At 49.0% G+C, this 14738-nt stretch overlaps 1 long non-coding RNA gene across 1 annotated transcript in view; it reads left to right on the top strand.

Moving 5' to 3' along the window:
• Positions 1–3627: 3627 nt before the first annotated feature.
• LOC144731674 (uncharacterized) overlaps positions 3628–14738 on the top strand; it is a 39724-nt gene continuing 28613 nt past the window's right edge. The window contains exon 1 of the long non-coding RNA XR_013588003.1: positions 3628–3777. This is a non-coding gene — a long non-coding RNA (uncharacterized LOC144731674). The remainder of the gene's footprint in view (positions 3778–14738) is intronic.

Genomic DNA, 14738 nt, shown 5'->3' with positions numbered 1-14738 from the left:
TAAATGACGTCACGCGATTTTTAATATTTTGACCAACCCTCCCGCCTCGTCACACGGCGTCACAAAAAGTCAGACTCCCCCCCCCTCAAATATGACGTCACAAAGCTCTGCCCCCCCCTCCCCGAAACCATATTTTCATTTTGAAAATAAAACATGCTTCAAATCGCTTTAAACTATTGTCATTGTAGTGCGTATTTAATGTGGCGCTGCATTCTGATGTTGTAGGAGAAAACATTCATTAAAAAGTCTATTTAATTAAGTAGAACGTGGTGTCTATATGTATTTAAAGTTGCGTATTTTGACGTGAAGTAACATTTCTCAAACACCCCCCCCCCCTCGTCACACATCGTCAGAAATGTCTGAACCCCCCTAGGTGCGTGACGTCATTTATGGACGTCCCCTAAATATAAAATCATCAACGAAAAAAAACCCCTGCAATTTATGAGGTTCATAGAGCGGCCAACAGAAGAGAAACACAGTCTGATATAGCCTGCAGGTAGCTCTCGTAACAAAACAAAATTGCCTCGAACTTAAATTAATGCGACCTGCAACGTATTAACACACGAAGGCGACAAACCACGTGCCATGCACAATGTACAAGTACATTACGCAAGTACAGATGGGATTTACTTTGACATCCCAATGCTTCGGCATCATCGAATGCTAATTGGAGAGTCACAAATACGAAGAAGGTGTCCATAATAACGTAGAATGGGCTGTGCCACCAGCCCAATCTGTACAGACGGTATCTATAGAACCTTCTTGCCAGTATAAAAATGATGTAAAAATAAGTATATGCTTCGTAATTTCTGGAGATAAAAATACATCCATTGCCTTTGTGCTGTTCGCCTTTTGGCGTCGTACTCTGGTCGAACACCAGTAGCGAGGCACCGGTAGTGAAACGTCGTGATTTGTTTGATTTTATTTCTAACTACGTGACTTTACCAAAAGAACCAAAGCGTATGAAGGAAGCTGTCGTTGGCGTAGGCCAACGGGTTTCAAAGACAATGCAGACATTATTTATTTGCACGTTTGACCAGGAGCATGTGTGGTTAATGCCGAATTGATGGTGCCTTGTGATAATGAGCGTTTATACTGGTAGGAGCGAAGTGGACCAGACCACCAATAGATTATATCGTCCGTCCGTCCGTCCGTCCGTCCGTCCGTCCGTCCGTGTATCAACATCGCCCCCTACTGCAAACACTTGGCATGACCCTGTCCGACAAGATGGCCGCCCGCTCCCCCTGCGATCTGTGAATTAAACAAGATGGCCGTCGCTTCCGGCGCCTCACGGCGAAACTTTGTGGTCGACTGACTATGGGCGAACTCATTTATTCTGGTGGGTGAACAGTGGCGGGGAGGGGTGGAGGAGGAATTGATGATAAAAACAAACTTGCACCATCGTTACAGCTGCCGCGACGAGAGATGTGGGAGGAGAAGCGGCGACCGCTGCCTTGCAGGTGAGAGGTGCGTGTGTGTGTGTGTGCGCGTGTGTGTGTGTGTGTATGTGTGTGTGTGTGCGTGTGTATGCGCGTGTGTGTGTGCGCGTGTGTGCGCGTGTGTGTGTGTGTGCGTGTGTGTATGTGTGTGTGTGTGCGTGTGTATGCGCGTGTGTGTGTGCGCGTGTGTGTGCGTGTGTGCGCGTGCGTGCGTGTGTGTATGTGTGTGTGTGTGCGTGTGTATGCGCGTGTGTGTGTGTGTGCGCGTGTGTGTGCGTGTGTGCGCGTGCGTGCGTGTGTGTATGTGTGTGTGTGTGCGTGTGTATGCGCGTGTGTGTGTGTGTGCGTGTGTGTTTGCGTGCGTGCGTGTGTGTGCGTGTGTATGCGCGTGTGTGTGCGTGTCTGTGTGTGCGTGTGTGCGTGCGTGTGTGTATATGTGTGACTGTGTGCGTGTGTGTGCGTGCGTGTGTGCGTGTCCGGCCCACTCGAGCGGCGTGATGAATGGGCGCTATTGGGCTTCGGATCGTTATTCACGGCGAACTGGAAGCGTAGCAACACAACTTCATTGCGTGTGCGTGTGCGTGCGTGCATGTGTGTGTACGTGTGTGTGTGTGTGCGTGCGGTGTGTGTGTGTGTGCGTGTGTACGTGTATGTGCGTGTGTGCGCGTATGTGCGTGTGTGTGTGCGCGTGTGTGTGTGGTCGATATCCCTGTACCGGTATTAGTATTATTCCTACCAGCCCACCCCGCAGGGTCCTGTTTTGCTGTTTGGATATCTTAACACCTCCTGTATTCTTGCCGGAGAGGATTAAAGCCGTGATTTTTTTCGCATTCTTTTTAAACTTCTTGTTTTGTTTGCTGGCTTAGGTTGGACATTCGCCATCGGGTTCCTGTGAGTGATGCTTGGGCAGGAGTCGTCGCGGAACAGCCAGCTAGTCGAGACTAATGACGGAGTGGCAGCCGAGACACGGGACGCATCCCGAGAGGGACAGAGAGCACATTCCTTCCGGGGATCATATTCTTAGTTTTTTTCCGGTAAAGTCACGTAGGTAAAACATCAAAATTAATGAAAATAAAATAAAACAAAAATCACGACGTTTCGGAGGCAACACATTCCGTTGCTCCATCTCCCCGGAAGGGGAGATGGAGCAACGGAATGAGGCGCTGGGTGGATTGCCACGGCGCAATGACTGACTGCTTAGGCGAAGGATTTCATCTAGCAGTGGATCGATGGCGGCTGATGACAACGTTGCTGTAACAGGGACGCCTTAGTGCAGCTGAATGGGTGAATTCACACCGCCCTAGGCAAGCTGTTTCTCGCGAATTGTGGGTTTGACGGACTTATCCAAACTTTTCTAAAGGTCCCCAGGCATCCATTCTTAAAAAACAACGTTGTTTCAACACACACACACACAGTAGTACATCTAGAGCTGGCCATGGTCTGTACAATGTGGACGAGTCTCAAGAGCGTACTATCAGTCCACAAGCGAAGTGGCAACTTGTTTCAACTCAACAGTATCAAGCAAGTCCGTATCAGCTCCCTCCACTACACGCTGCCAGTTGCCAATGCATTCACATCCCAATCCCAGGTGTGGCACTGGGATTTACCACGATATTGCGATCTATTATCGCATCGTCCGTTTGTGAAAATCAGAATCAACATCTTTATTTTTCCTGGAGGAGGAATCCGATGAGCCATGAAGATCGTTTTCACAAATGTCCAGTAGGGGCACGGGGTCAAAAAGTCGCAACAACAAACAATCCAAAACACGATCGGAGTGTAAAGGAAAAGGTAAACAAATCAAATAAAAAATATGAAAATAAAACGAAACTATATATTTGTTCATCATACCAGGAGAAGCCCACTGAGCTACATCGCTTCTTTTTCAGAAGCGACCTCGCCAAGGATGATAGCTCATCGAAGTGGCTCATCACGTGGACATTTATAGCAGCTGATTTATAATTGCCTATTCTTTACCCCTCCTCCCCACGTGCACGTGATGCTCAGCTATTTTTCGAAAGCGTTTGAGTGCCTGCTAACAAAAAAAAAACCCGACAAACGCAACGTTCCGAAAAACAAAAAAAACACAAGTCGCAGATGTAAGTGGCAGAAATGACCCAATTAAGTCCGTGTTCTTTGAAAATCGAGCAATTGACGGCCGACGTGGCGATTACGCGAGAGGCCACCATCGCCGCGGGGTGATTGCATCGTTACCACGTGGGTTGTTTCAGCGCGACGCGGAGTGTGCCAGTTGGCAATGAAGAAGAATCGTGGCTTTTTGGCGTCGAGCGAGACATCTTTTGGCGCCTGACTCACGGTGGCCATCAGAGCGTCACATGTGAGCTGACGCCGGGCCACGCAGGCGTGGGCACTGATCATCTTGGCGTCAACGCACGCATGGTTTTTGGTGTGTTGTGCATCTTTTGGGGGCGGCCATCCACGTTGCTGCGTCGTTTCGCTGAGCGGAAGCTCTGTCTGGGACGCGCAAGGCGAACACAACGGGCTTGGCCGAGAAGGCCCCGCTTAGACGAAGACGACGATGGCGAGAAACAGAGACGGAGATTCGCTCCCCTTCGCCTGAAACGTCGGGTCCAAATGTCGACACGGACCGTGGTGGCGATCGTGCTCGATGTGACTTGTGGTTTAGACATCACTGCCAGCGGAGTGCAGAATTGTTTTGTTTTATTTTTGTTCTCTCTCTCCGCATGTCGATCCTTTGAGGGGGTAGTTTTAAATTGGCCCCTATTGACACGGTACAAAACAATGCCATTAAACCCCATTTAACTTTCAGCTTTTTGCGGCGAGGCCGCATTACTCGTAACGGTTTATAAACGTCGGCGATTTTTCTCGTTTCGAGACGAGTGCTTTTATTTATTCCGGAGATCATTCCCATGTTCTGTGCAACAACAAAAGAAATATAACGCAGAGACGGCAATTCCTTGAACCTTGCTCCGGCTTAATTGGATTCGGGAGCTCTAATCTGAGACGGTGTTTCCGTTGGCATGGGGACTCCTCTTGTCAGTGTGGGTGGTGGGTGTCGGGGGTGGGTGTCCTCCTCTCTTTTGTAATTACGACCCACTTATTAGTCTCGCCGAGTGAGGCCGGGTGCTTGAAGCCCGAGTGCCCATGAAGAAGATCTCCTTCAAAAAGTTCGTGAAATCGGAGGTCGACTCGTCCTGTCAAACACACGCCGGCCTCATGCATGCGTCAGGCGACCCGTTAGCCGTCATAGTCGTAGCCGTAATAGTCGTGGCCGTAATGAAAACAACGACCGCGATCATTTACGGCCGTTTTGTCAAGTCGCCTGCTGAGTGAAGGCCTCTCACACGCCGTGTGGGCCATGGGTGGGTGTTTGGCCATACTTCTCCGCATTGGTTAAGTGCCGGTTGTTGAGATCAGGAGGGCCGTTTGAGATAGTCATTTGTGAATGATGTTCGCCGTGGCTGGGGAATCGAACCCGGGACGCCGGGTTGGTAGCGTTGCGTGCTAACTGCTGCGCCACCACCAATAGTACTATTAGTACATCACATTAATAGGACAACAAGTTAAATAGCACAGCAAATTAAAACGTGCGCAAACATGTGTGGAGATACGCGTGCTTTGAATTACACCGAGAGACGGAAAGAGGGACGCGTGGATGAGAGAACGCACGCAGGTAAACGCCATCATTCAGACCCAAAGAAAAGTGAGAATCAGAATATGTCTTAATCAGATGGGCTTGGGTCGGACGCGTCTCTCAGGAGCGGTGATGGCCAATGGTTCAGACGAATGAGAGAGTGGCAGCCAAGGAACGTCACGCATCCGATGGATTACATCCACCTGGGGAGGAGATGGAGCGATGAAATCAGTTCGTGTGAAGGTGCTCGGTAGATTCTTGCATCGCAGGATCGTGAGATCGTGACGTGGCCTTGAAGAGGCGTTCATCCAGCAGTGGATTGACCATGGCCGATGATGACGCCGATGGTGAAATGCGTTTGCAGCGGCGTCGTGGATACACAATATAGGGCTGCAATTCAGCTTTGTAAGCATCACTTTTGTTCCATTGATTTAAATTCCTTTAACTGCGTTACAGCCCAAGAAGATTTATGATATTTTTCTTTACAATTAATTTTTAGTTTGCAATTTGGCAAATTAAAGATAAAAGTGGTTTCCAACTAATCTTAATCAGTGGGCGGCGCTGATCTCCTATTCCCTGCTCAAAACCAATGATGGGAATTCCACATCCCTATGGCAGGGGTGAGTCTATCCATAATTCAACCACTGTTGACTCTCTACCAAATTGTATGTTTTCAAATGTTTATCATCACCAGAGGAATTAAGACTTAAATTTTGATTTAAAGCTTTCGTGACGGCAGGGATTCATCTTCTTGGTTCTTTCGGTAAAGTCCCTTCTACGTGACTTTACCGATAGAACCAAGAAGATGAATAAAGACTTGTTTTGATCCCCAGCCTGGATTTTAACTCACGTCCTTCCAATTGCGAGCCACGTGTCTCTGACCACTGCACTATGTCACCACTTTAGTGATATGTTAACGAGCTCGCCTGGCATACGGGAGGGAGTGGGTTCGATCGCCTGTTGTATATTTTGAGTTTGCATGTTCTCCCCGTGGTCGCGGGGATTTTTCTCCGGGTCCTCCAGTTTGTCCCTGCACATTTCAAAAACGTGCGTTTAGATTATTTTGCTGCTGTACATCTCCGCACGATAAGCCACTTCGTCGAGCGACCATTTGTGGCCAGGTCGCGTCTGAAAAAGAGCTACATGGCTCAGTGGGCCCAATCTGGTAAAATAGAACATAGTTTACACGTGATGAAAGTTCGTCATCGAAGTGATGTATACAGTGGCGTAGTAAACACATTATCAGCTCAGGGGGTGCGGCAGTCTGGTCGGTGGGGCCCCAAGATTTGATTCGTCTGCGCACGGTCGCACCCAGGCTAGACATCACGGCTCCTCTTACCCAATCACATCATTGCATTTAAAGCGCGTTTTAAATTAGTGATGTTGTTTTACACTGTAGAAATCACATGTCGTGGTGGTTGTCAAGGGGGCCCCAACTCGTAGCTTTGGCAACCGCGGCGGAGCATATCTTCATCGGAAGAGCCCGGTCAACAAATCACGCGACCATCACGGAGAGAGGACACGTGGACTCCAACTGTACAACAACAGGCATCGTCAGGGTCCGGGATCGAACCCGCGTTCCTCCTGCGTAGTAGGCGAGGAACGTGACATCTCGTCTCCACCGAGGCACCCTTCATTGTTCGTGTTAACCCTGCGCTGCGTACAGACCGCTCCCAACACAGAGCGTGAACCGCGCCCCACCATTCCCCTGGTCTTGGAATGTTTGTTGAAATTATCTTCGTGAGACTTGGGTTTCGCGTAATCTCTTTTTGTACAAAGTGGTTCTCGTGCAGTAACGGCTCAGCGCGTCGAAACCGCAAACACACTCTCTGTGCGGCTCCTGTTTCCAGTTCGCCCATGAAACGATCTGCGGGTCACCGCTCTTCGTTATCCGTGCGACGATTCTAACGTCTGCGCGCCGACCTGGAAAATCATCGCCCGTAACTTTGTCATTTTGGTCACACAACGATACCCCGGTGTACGTCGGGCATGCGGCCCTGAAAGGTGCGACGACGAATATCGAAACGACGTAAAGCGAAGCGATTTACAGGGTAGTAGTTGGTGGGTGGGTGGGTGGGTGGGTGGTGGTGGATGCGAAAGCTGAGAAGCAACGGATAACTAAACAAAGTTCAAAGTTCATTTATTAGGTATAGTCCTGTGAGCCATTCGGCTCTTGAATCGGGTGCTACCGCAACAAACAAAAAACCAAAAACATGAACAAGAAAACATCTTAAAACAGAAAATCCAAGAAAAGACAGCAAAAGACAGAAACAGGACGGACTATGCCGTCAGCGATGTGTGGGGTTGAGGCGACGCAAATCAGGATCGTGGTGTTAATAAAGCGATGACGTATTTGCAAAACGACTTAAAAGGGGGAGACGTAAAATAAAAATATCACTGCACCCAGGCTTGCGATAGAGACTCGATGGCGCAGGTCTCTTGGTCTCTCATCTGGAAGTAAAAAATAAATAAACTTGAAACTTGCATGCAGAAGATAATTATGAAAATGGATTTGCTACGAATGTGTCACTTGACAGCCTGGGCAACCCTTGGAAAATGTTCCATCTCAAGGGATTATTCAGCGAAACGTATTACTTTGAAGAGTAGATATCCACTCGGAAGTTGTGGCAGATTTGTCCCCGCTTACGTGCGCCTTACCGCTCAGATAAGAGAAGAAAAATTCGCGAATGAAAAAGCAGATGAAGCTCTCCGCTCATATCGTGTCTCCCATAGCTGCAGTTCGGATGACCACGTGGCGTGCGAGTGGCGCTTCGTTTGCGTTGCGCACTTTGCACTTCCATCCGATTTCGTCCTTACTCCGATTTACATCTCGCTTCGTTGCTTTTTTGTTTATTCCTCGACGTCATTTGCTTGAAAGTCAAATTTCGATTCACCTGCTCCTCGTCCTCGTGCACGTGACGACTCCACGCCCACGATCTCCCGAGCTCTGTCACCGGCATGGGTCAAACGAAACCAGCCTGGCACGCGAACACTCGAAAGCGAAACACTTGGCGGCGAATCGCGTGTCACGGCTTTGCCTTGGTTTTCTTTGTTGCTTTACACGGAGCGCCACGCTACGCTCGGCTGACGGCGAAGAAGGAGGCTTGCAATGACTGTGCTCACGATAACCCCGGCATGCCCTCCCCGACGAACAGATGCTCAACAATTTTTGCTGTTTTCTCCAAGTTCCTGTCGCCCAGATCAACTTAGGCGATAGGAGGGTACAACGCACACTTCTCGCAAACCGAGACATTTTACCGGCTCCCATTTTAAAGATAATGCCTCGACGGCTAAAGGCTTCATTTATGCATGCGAGAGCATCAAAGATTCATGAACAGCGGGAGAGTGCTTTTAATCTGCATGGGTTGCGTCAAATGCATTGAATTTATTACCGACAATCAATCCACACACACACACCTTTCTTGTGCGCCAGCCACTCGATAAATCTTTTGAGCCAAACACCACAGTGGCATTTCGAATGTTTTCCCTTTTGATAAACGATCACTGTAGATTAAGAATACTTTTATTTTAATGGATAAAAACCCACCACACACAATGCTTGATTTACAAAGCGGCTGCACATTCTTCACCCAACAGAGTCGTTTGATGCCAAGTTTAAGTGTCGACACAGGTAAGCTGTGATCAATTGGTCTTCATCACGTGCCCGCAGATCAAAATCACCCTGCATGCATCTGTGCTCAAACGCATTTCATAAGCTAAGCAAAACTCAAGCCTGGCTTGTCCTCCAGTTAGAGGTTCAGCGATCAGATCGACGAAGCTGGCAGCCTCCGAGATGCTGCGTTCCAATGCCACCTGTGCTTGAAAGCGGGCTCTGGTGTGGAGCGAGCTGTCACGAGGCCTTTGACCACGTGTTCTGTTGGTGAGGCTGCGAGGTTGTTGACCAGGAGATGGCGATGCTGAGTGGTACCTCCCTTACTTGTATAATTGGCGAGGTTTCTCCGGGCTCCTCTCCTTTACTGCCACGTCTAAGCCTAAGTCGCATGCATGGAAATGCCACGATGGCTAGGAGATGTTAACTACCTCGCCTGGTGTACAGGAGGGCGTGGGTTCGATCCCGACCCTGAAGATGCCAGCTGTGTATGTTGAGTCTGCGTCTGTCTCATCATCATCACGATGGCTAGGAGATGTTAACTACCTCGCCTGGTATACAGGAGGGCGTGGGTTCGATCCCGACCCTGAAGATGCCAGCTGTGTATGTTGAGTCTGCGTCTGTCTCATCATCATCACGATGGCTAGGAGATGTTAACTACCTCGCCTGGTGTACAGGAGGGCGTGGGTTCGATCCCGATCCTGAAGATGCCTGCTGTGTATGTTGAGTCTGCGTTTGTCTCATCATCATCACGGTGGCTAGGAGATGTTAACTACCTCGCCTGGTGTACAGGAGGTCGTGGGTTCGATCCCGACCCTGACGCCTGCTGCTGTATATTTGGAGTTTGCGTGTCTCTGTCTCGTCATCATCATCACGGTGGCTAGGAGATGTTAACTACCTCGCCTGGTATACAGGATGTCGTGGGTTCGATCCCGACCTTGGCAATGCCTGTACATGTGGAGTTTGCATGACTCTCTTCTCGTGGTCGCGTGCATTTTTCTCCGGGTTCTCCGGTCTTTCCCTCCGCATTTAGAATCAACGTGCATTTAGAATATTTTAGCTGCTTTAAATTTCCACATGATGAGCCATTTCAATGAACTATCATTTGTGTCCAGGTCGCTTCTGAAAAAGAGCTACATAGCTTGGTGGGCCTGACCTGGCGAAATAAAAAATAGTTGTTTCGTGGTTTTATCCCAATACCGGAATCCTGTGTATGCAGAGAACATTATTAATATATTCATATAAAATATTAGTCAGCAGCCCATGCTTTCAAGTTACACCTCGATGATGAGGTTGTGCGGTGTAGGAGTCGTCGTTACCTGAACAACAATATAAATACACACACACACAGTACATTGCGTTCACCCGCTTATAATATGCGTGTCGAAACAGGGTGGTGACATATCGTTGAGGCCTTCATCCAGCAGTAGATCGTGCATGGCTGAATCATGACATACACTTCGTGGGTAATGGCTGACTGCATCTCTATTTAGGTTTCATTTTTTCCTGGCCTTACTGCATCCATCCACATGATCCTTTCCTGGCCACTAAATATACGGCCGTAAAATTCGATTATTGGCATTTAGAACCGGAGGTCATCGACTATAAACGCTCCGCAGGTCAATTCAACTTAACCCTGTGCTGAGTATGAGGTCCCTCGTGACCGCAAGGCATAGGGGGAGCTCTTCACCCGGGAGCGGATTGTCAAACCGGCCTGTAAATGATAACGTTACACGCGTGCCCGAACAACTTTAGGCAAGTGCAGACGTCATCCGTCCATTATCACACCTGAATTACCAGAAGGTGCTGCAACCTTTGGTTCACGTGGAATTTTGCGGGCAGGCATGGTGAATGTCAAAAATCTTTTAATCGTTTTATATATATTAAAACAAAACGAGCTGCGCTTTAAAAGACCAAAAAAAAAGAAGAAAAAAATAATCATCCTCGCCTTTCTCTCCCTCTTTCTTCCTTCTGGGAAATGATCCAAAAATGATGGATCACGAAGGGCCGAAATGCTACGACCACCCCAGACTCTCGGCGGAGCGGTCGTTAAATAATTTAAGCCTCACAATTAGCAGAGCTCACCTGCCGGCCCTGCCTTTCAAGTGCAAGCAGATAGTCAATTAGCCACGCGTGAAACGCTTCGGCACACACACACACACACAAAACAACCAAAGAGAAATTAGCGAAGGCCTCTCCTTCATCCTTCGCAGACTCTGGGCTTGCTGGGCGATCGGAGCAAGCTCGATGTTGTGGTCATGCGGGAGTCGAAACCGCGGGGGGGTGAGGGTGGCAGGAGGGGGGGGGGCAAGGTTGGGCAGTGCAAATATAAAAGGTCTTGGTTTCCATACCCTCCCCACCACCTCTATCCAATCCCACCCCCCACCTCTACTTACCTCCCCACACACACCTATCCACCCCCCACTTCAACCCACTCCCGCATCTACCACCATGCACCCCCCCCCTCACATCCACCGCCACTCCGCCCCACCTCAACCCCCCCACGTCCATCCACCCCCTCACCTCTCGTAGAGTGATGCACGCTGCGAAAGAGGAGCACGTGGATTAGAGAACACTCGCAGGCCTACAGACTCCACGCACGTGGATTAGAGAACACTCGCAGGTCCACAGACTCCACGCACGTGGATTAGAGAACACTCGCAGGCCGACAGATTCCACGCACGTGGATTAGAGAACACTCGCAGGTCCACAGACTCCACGCACGTGGATTAGAGAACACTCGCAGGCCTACAGACTCCACGCACGTGGATTAGAGAACACTCGCAGGCCCACAGACTCCACGCACGTGGATTAGAGAACACTCGCAGGCCTACAGATTCCACGCACGTGGATTAGAGAACACTCGCAGGCCTACGGACTCCACGCACGTGGATTAAATAACACTCACAGGTCTACAGACTTGACGCACGTGGATTAGAGAACACTCGCAGGCCTACAGACTCCACGCACGTGGATTAGAGAACACTCGCAGGCCTACAGACTCCACGCACGTGGATTAGAGAACACTCGCAGGCCCACAGACTCCACGCACGTGGATTAGAGAACACTCGCAGGCCCACAGACTCCACGCACGTGGATTAGAGAACACTCGCAGGCCTACAGACTTGACGCACGTGGATTAGAGAACACTCGCAGGTCCACAGACTCCACGCACGTGGATTAGAGAACACTCGCAGGCCTACAGACTCCACGCACGTGGGTTAGAGAACACTCGCAGGCCTACAGACTCCACGCACGTGGATTAGAGAACACTCGCAGGACTACAGACTCCACGCACGTGGATTAGAGAACACTCGCAGGCCTACGGACTCCACGCACGTGGATTAAATAACACTCACAGGTCTACAGACTTGACGCACGTGGAGTAGAGAACACTCGCAGGCCTACAGACTCCACGCACGTGGATTAGAGAACACTCGCAGGCCTACAGACTCCACGCACGTGGATTAGAGAACACTCGCAGGCCCACAGACTCCACGCACGTGGATTAGAGAACACTCGCAGGCCCACAGACTCCACGCACGTGGATTAGAGAACACTCGCAGGCCTACAGACTTGACGCACGTGGATTAGAGAACACTCGCAGGTCCACAGACTCCACGCACGTGGATTAGAGAACACTCGCAGGCCTACAGACTCCACGCACGTGGGTTAGAGAACACTCGCAGGCCTACAGACTTCATTCCCGCTGTGAAGGGAAGTGAGTGGAGCTCAGACACGATGCATCACGGCGAGATTGGACGGGGGTAGATGGCCAAGCATGGCAGCGGAGCAGCAGGCCAAAGAAAGAAACGTGTACAAGATTACGCCGGTGATGAAAACAGTGTACGGGTATGCGCGGTGAAATTATTTTGCACCGTACGTAACCAAGCGTGCTCATCGAAGGTTCGAGAGGAAGGACAACAAACTAAACACAAAAAGCAGTTTTACAGAAATTATTTTTCAATCCATATTTAAAAGTGCATGGCTGCAGTGGCTGCCTAATATAGATGCCGTGACCATCTTTGTTCGATGGCTTAGCCGAAAGCAACTGCGAGGGTGACCGGAGTTCACGTGGTGATGGGTCATGCTACTTGACGAGGTCACCAAGGCATTGTGGCTCATTTGTGGCCAGCACTTTTTGTGTGTAACGAGTATATATGGAAAGTCTCCTTCAGATGCATAAACATCATCGATTTACAGTGATGGAAAAAAGTATTTGATCCCCTGCTGATTTTGTACGTTTGCCCAATGACAAAGAAATGATCAGTCTATAATTTGAATGGTAGGTTTATTTGAAGTGAGAGACAGAATAACAACAACAAAATCCAGAAAAACGCATGTCAAAAATGTTATAAATTGATTTGCATTTTAATGAGGGAAATAAGTATTTGACCCCTCTGCAAAACATGACTTAATACTTGGTGGCAAAACCCTTGTTGGCAATCACAGAGGTCAGACGTTTCTTGTAGTTGGCCACCAGGTTTGCACACATCTCATGAGGGATTTTGTCCCACTCCTCTTTGCAGATCTTCTCCAAGTCATTAAGGCTTCGAGAATGACGTTTGGCAACTCGAACCTTTAGCTCCCTCCACAGATTTTCTATGGGATTAAGGCCTGGAAACTGGCTAGGCCACTCCAGGACCTTAATGTGCTTCTTCTTGAGCCACTCTTTTGTTGCCTTGGCCGTGTGTTTTGGGTCATTGTCATGCTGGAATACCCATCCACGACCCATTTTCAATGCCCTGGCTGAGGGAAGGAGGTTCTCACCCAAGATTTGACGGTACATGGCCCCGTCCATCGTCCCTTTGATGCGGTGAAGTTGTCCTGTCCCCTCAGCAGAAAAACAACCCCCAAGCATAATGTTTCCACCTCCATGTTTGACGGTGGAGATGGTGTTCTTGGGGTCATAGGCAGCATTCCTCCTCCTCCAAACACGGCGAGTTGAGTTGATGCCAAAGAGCTCCATTTTGGTCTCATCTGACCACAACACTTTCACCCAGTTGTCCTCTGAATCATTCAGATGTTCATTGGCAAACTTCAGACGGGCATGTATATGTGCTTTCTTGAGAAGGGGGACCTTGCGGGCGCTGCAAGATTTCAGTCCTTCACGGCGTAGTGTGTTACCAACTGTTTTCTTGGGGACTATGGTCCCAGCTACCTTGAAATCATTGACAAGATCCTCCCGTGTAGTTCTGGGCTGATTCATCACCGTTCTCATGATCATTGCAACTCCACGAGGTGAAATCTTGCATGGAGCCCCAGGCCGAGGGAGATTGACAGTTCTTTTGTTGTCACCTTCTCACCAAGCTGCTTGGCGATGGTCTTGTAGCCCATTCCAGTCTTGTGTAGGTCTACAATCTTGTCCCTGACATCCTTGGAGAGCTATTTGGTCTTGGCCATGGTGGATAGTTTAGAATCTGATTGATTGCTTCTGTGAACAGGTTTCTTTAATACAGGTAACAAGCTGAGATTAGGAGCACTCCCTTTAAGAGTGTGCTCCTAATCTCAGCGCATTACCTGTATAAAAGACACCTGGGAGCCAGAAATCTTTCTGATTGAGAGGGGGTCAAATACTTATTTTCCTCATTAAAATGCAAATCAATTCATAACATTTTTGACATGCGTTTTTCTGTATTTTGTTGTTGTTATTCTGTCTCTCACTGTTCAAATTAACCTAACATTAAAATTATAGACTGATGATTTCTTTGCCAGTGGGCAAACGTACAAAATCAGCAGGGGATCAAATACTTGTTTCCCTCACTGTAGATACCCTCAGGCATGCCCAGTGGTAGAACATCGCACGCAGCATGGTGAATATTCCAAGGGAGAGTCAATTTGGCCACGAGCGACGGATAACGGTCGGTTTTCGTGAAATATGTCGCGGGGCTTTTTGTTGTTATTGTCGTTTCAGTTTATTTTTTAACAGCCGTTGAAACGATACAAAGCCGACTGGAAAATGTTATCCGAAAGGGAAGCACTTCATTTCAAGTGGTCGATACAAGGGGGCCCATGCATAACACTGGTCAACGAAAAAAAAAAGTTTTTTTCTGGCCGGGATTTTTGCAGCTGT

Source organism: Lampetra planeri, chromosome 40 (assembly GCF_965212315.1).
Source record: "Lampetra planeri chromosome 40, kcLamPlan1.2.h2, whole genome shotgun sequence".
Lineage (NCBI taxonomy): Eukaryota > Metazoa > Chordata > Hyperoartia > Petromyzontiformes > Petromyzontidae > Lampetra > Lampetra planeri.
Note: the sequence above shows the minus strand (reverse complement) of the source record. Positions and strands in the feature narration are given on the sequence as shown.